The 5138-nt window shown below is 44.5% G+C and overlaps 1 long non-coding RNA gene across 1 annotated transcript; it reads left to right on the top strand.

The window, feature by feature from the left end:
- The first annotated feature begins 281 nt into the window (after nt 1-281).
- LOC123046851 (uncharacterized) lies at nt 282-2910 on the top strand. Its single transcript, XR_006422645.1, has 4 exons — nt 282-782; nt 1275-1423; nt 1512-2120; nt 2245-2910. It is a non-coding gene; the product is annotated as an uncharacterized lncRNA (long non-coding RNA).
- Nucleotides 2911-5138: the final 2228 nt, after the last annotated feature.

Here is a 5138-nt window from a genome sequence, read left to right as displayed (position 1 = left end):
TGGTTTTGGAGTCCACCGCTTTGACGGTCTCTTGCCGCTTTGACTGCTTCTAACGTGGGGACGTGTTGATTCTGGTTTTGACCATGTGTCTTCTTGTTTGCCACGTACCAGTTTTGTAGCATGTTCTGGTTTGTTTGTTTGCCACGCTAGTGGGTTTCTGGGCTCTTCCAATGGCCTGCATGTGTGTTTTTTCTCTTTCTTTTTCCTCTCCCTTCTCCATCTGGACTCCCCTGAAGCCTCGATCTTCACCGCATATATATATACAGGCTGCAGCTCCTCCACCGCCGTACGGGCCTATAAAGAGGCTCTCTTCATCCCCTGAAGGTCCCTACCTCGCCTCCTCCCAGCCCTCCCCACTCATCTCCGCCGTCCCTATACCCATCTCCTCTCCGCGTGACCCAGATGAGGAACCATCGATGATGGCGTACGGGAAGCACGCATGGAGGGCGCTGCCGAGGCGACGGCGCCGGGGACGGAAGCTACCTCTACCGACAACAGCATGAATCATCAAGGGCCGCGGCGCTGCCATCCCAGTTGTCGGCGTCCTCTTCTGCGCCCCGGCCACAGAGGAGGACTGCCACAACTGTTGTGGATCCTCATCGTTCGTGTTGTGCAAGGACGGGGGTCGTCCTCATTGTGCGAGGGCAGCACATCGGGAGCTGCAACAACTAGGTTGCCGCACTCCTTGTTGACGCCCTTCTGATCCTGTTGAACGCCGCGGTCAACGACTACGTGGGAAGAGCTGCGACATGCTGCTTCACCTTCAATGGCTTTTCGCGCTGGTACTTACCCTGCTTTGGTTGCATCAGCATCCCTCCCTTCCTGTTCCTGGTCTTAGAATAATCAGACTAACGCAGCAGGGTAGATACATATTGCGAACTGCTTCTACTACCTCGATAGTCTGATTTTTGGTCCCCTTTTTTCTAGATAGAATATTGATTTTTTGGGTCCCCTTTTACCACTCAAGTACTGAATGTCTGATACTAATATGTGGTAATGTGATTTTTTTGGGGTCCCCTTTTACAACTCAAGTTCTTAATGTCTGATACTCATATGTGGTAATGTGAATATCTTCACCATCATCATCATGTACCAAAATGAACAACTATAATGCCCTCAAGTTTTGCATTCATTTTATTGACAAGATCCAATGGCTGTGAACAGAAAATTCTACAAAGAAATAATTATGTTAACTTTGATCGCTAGCAGCTGTCATTCATGAGTGTTATTTGTATTGCTTTTTTACTGTTCTTGCTATTAATTCTTTCATACAGGTCAAAAGACTGCAGGCATGCAGAATACATCTCTGAAGGACCTAGCCATGACTATTACTGTGCATGTGTGAACTCCTATGATATGGGAATTTGGAAGCCAGGAAACATGGGCACTATTTCAGTTGGATTTTGTTGTAGTAGATTGCCAGGTTAGGCTGAACAAAGGGCAATATAGTGTTTTGCCTTCTATCAAAAGTTGGTGATCTGAAATACTGAACAAGTTTGTTACTCTGACAGAAAACTATTATGGAGGGGGACGTGTGGTGCAGAACCGAATAGACAAAGAACATGCTCAAAGAGGGCTCTATCTATCGAATCTCAAATTTTGATGTTTAAGTGCCAAAAAGATATACAAAGCAGTGGATTTTCCTACAAAGATTTGCTTCACCCAGAGAACATTGCCTATGAAAAGGCCTCAACCAGACAATTTTCCCAGATTTGTCTACAGTATGCATCCTTTTACAGTGTTGGAGAATAGAGCAAAATATACCTCTGTCAAGTAAATGTGTTGACAAGTACTTAAAATGTAGTGTACACATGCAAAAATAAAGGTCGATGCGTACATATTTTTGGAATCCATAGATATCGTTGGTTTGATAACATTGGTTAGTGAGATTCTACCCCTGGCAGGTACAAACAAGGGAGACAGATTTATATCGGTGATGGAAAGTACAATTATTTGGAAGCATTGTCTAACATACGCATAATAAAGGTTAAATGACTATAAACTGGCTAATTCCTGCAGCCAATCTGCTGTTGGAAGAATCGGTTGAGGCATTAAATGTTCAAGGCTTACGCTCGGCTTCTACCAACGAACCGACCATTGTTGTGTTTGTTGGCATGCTGGTCAGTCTATTTTCATGTGAATTAGTGTACTTGCCCAAAGAAATGCAGTTTGTCTGCATGGCAAGGACATGTAGAACTTGCAAAAATATAAACGGTATATTTTTTGAATGGTTCAATGTCATAGGGTATGCTAGCAGACAAGTATACTTCAACTGCGGCAAGACTTTGATGACGCGGAACCGTCAACATGTTTGTCTGACCTCGTCGGCGAAATCCGCTCCATGATTACCTCCCAGCGAGACCGAGCGTGCTTCACCGCCGTTTGTTAAGTCATGTCTACGGGAGAGATAAAGAATAAAGATATGCATCATGTAGTGCTTACGTCTGAGAATTAATGTTCTTGATTTACCTTGTTGTTCCAAAGGACTGATTCTACGGGATAGATAAAGAATAAAGATATGCATCATGTAGTGCTTACGCAAAAATTGCCAGGAAGGTTTTAGTTCATCTTTAGGGAGCCTATTGAAACAAAAGGTAACCAGTTGCACTAGCGAATAGTAATCTGAAAAGATACCTAGATGTTCTCATGGCAAGTCAACATAAGCTACCCTGTTATCCTTTTTCGATAATCGAAAAATGAAGTATTTTGGAGAGCCCATGTCTGATTAGGTTTGCTTCTTGTGTTTTCGGAGAGCCCATGTCTGATTAGGTTGGTTTCTTCTGTTTTCGATTGGTTTACTTGTTTGCATAGGGAGGGAAAAGGAGTTAAGAGACAAAGAGAAGGCTCAGCACCTCTATTTGCATGTCAAATCTGAAGTAGAGAGCTGCATCAAGTATCTGAAGGAGAAGAGAGAGAAGGATCCCTACAGGAGTACACTGCCCGGTCTTCTATATCAGGCAGCAAATGGTTCTGATGCAGAAATACCCACATTTGAACCCGCAAGCTGAGATGATCATTTTGTCATTAGTTAAGATCCAAACCAATTGTTTATATTGTTCATGTTAAATCTTTTATGTACAATAGTTGTTTTTATTAATCTTACCTCAAATTAATTGCAGTTTATTCAAATTAGAAAAGTCAATAAATATTAAAAACTAAGTTCAGAACTATAAATTTCTATGTGATGAACATTCAATGGGACCTAGGCAGGGGCTCTCATTCCAAACGGTGACTAAGTGAAGGACCAGAAATTTTTCCAGTCACTAAATGTTCTTTTGTTAATATCTACCAGTATATTGTGCTAAAGGCCAACAAAAGAAACTAAGCCACAGTGGTTGTGCGATAGCTGTTCTTTTGCATAATATTGACAAATGGAATCTCTGTTGGCTGGAATATGCAACGTAATGGAATGGTAATAGCAGATATGATACCATCAACTCCAATAAATTTTTCATTAAGAATCATGTCTATCAACTCAAATAAATTTTGCATTAAGCATCATGTCTTCTCTGTAGCAATCTGAATTTGTCTTCTTGTGCTTATTTGCCTAAAAGACAGTAAATTTGCAATACTAATTGAAGAAACAGACTGCCACGGAAAGTTAAACAAATTTGCCACGGTCTACATAGTAGGGTCATGGCAAAGTCACTACCTAAATATCATGGCAAATTTGCCATGGTCTACATGGTAGGGTCATGGCAAGGTCACTACCTAATATGTCATGTTTGAGTAAACAACTTTTCCAGGTCAATGTGTCAAACATGTGTCGTGTCACTTTACAAAAAATTCATGTCCGCAAATGCCAATTTCCCTAGAAGTGCAGCATTTGAGTAGACAAAAAATTCTGAATTTTTTCATAGGATTTTTCAAAAAAAAACCCGCCCCACCTTACAAAAATTGCCACATTATTTAGAACAATTCTCTAATTTTGAGATGGCCTACTACTAACATTTTCAGAATTTTGCCATGTGTTAGATAACATGGCAAACTTGTATAAGAAAACAGGGATACACACGGCAAACTTTAACCAATTTGTCCTATAAAAAAATTGCCATTCATCGGTCAAGCTCCACATCGGGCATGTATAAATGGAAACAAACAAAGTTTACTAGGATTCGTGATGGGGGATGAGTAGACACGGGAGCACATACACAATAAAAGGATTGCTAAAAAAATTGCAATCTGCGGGACACTGGATGGCAAATAAAAATAAAAGGAAGCACATAAGATGAGACGAGGAGGCAAGCCTTGTAGTGTATGGGCATCTGCCTTGTAGTGTAGGGGCATCTGGCTGTTCCCCATGCCCTTGCACTTGGTGTGGTCGCCGCGTTGGGGCCCCTGACGCTCCATCCAGCGCGCACACGAACGAGTCGCTACCGCCACTTGAGGATATGGTGGCTGATCCCAGCGAGGACCAATAGCAGCCACAACACCAGCTGACCAACCCGCTGTGCTCGCTCAGCCTGAAATTTCCAATTACGACGACCAGGATAGCGGTTTGGCTTGCCCTGCACCCTTGGTTCCCGGCCTCGGTCGGGCCGGAGCATGGCCACCGATTCTTTGCCTCACCAGTACAAGGACCCAAAGGGTGACCATGTGCCCCTCTGTGAGTTCAAGAACAAGACGGCTCTGGTATTTTCGACGGGGACCTCCTTGCGCAGGCGCACGCTGTCGGCCACTGATGCCGAGCGGCCTACACGCGCCTATCCCTGCCGCCGCGCGTCGAATCGAGACCAGCCATTGTTGTCACTGGTCCTCCGTGGTCGCCGTTGTCGCTTTGAGTGGAAGGCGGACAAGCTGCGCGTAGCTTGAGTAGGTCAAGCTCTGGGGATGTGTGCTGACGTCGGACGCCGGAAGCAGCTCCCCCGCGCCGCGAGACCCGCCATCGCCGCCGCGAGCCGATCGGTGTTGCCGCCACATCTCCTCTGACTCTCTATCACTGGAATGGAAAAGAGTAGGGGTTGGGCGAGTGGGTGAGGGGGAGCTGCATAGAAAACGGGCGTCCGCGTGGTTAGTTGTAGGTCGCAAACATTTTCACAGGCTGATGTGTCAACAAGCGAGCATCAAGATTTGTGCGTGTCATCAGACGGCGGTAGACCATCTATGCATGTACCAACTAGATGCACATTTTCCTTGTA

The sequence above is a fragment of the Triticum aestivum genome, chromosome 2B, assembly GCF_018294505.1.
Source record: "Triticum aestivum cultivar Chinese Spring chromosome 2B, IWGSC CS RefSeq v2.1, whole genome shotgun sequence".
NCBI lineage: Eukaryota > Viridiplantae > Streptophyta > Magnoliopsida > Poales > Poaceae > Triticum > Triticum aestivum.
The sequence above is the reverse complement of the archived record's forward strand: the minus strand, read 5'-3'. Positions and strand labels throughout refer to the sequence as shown.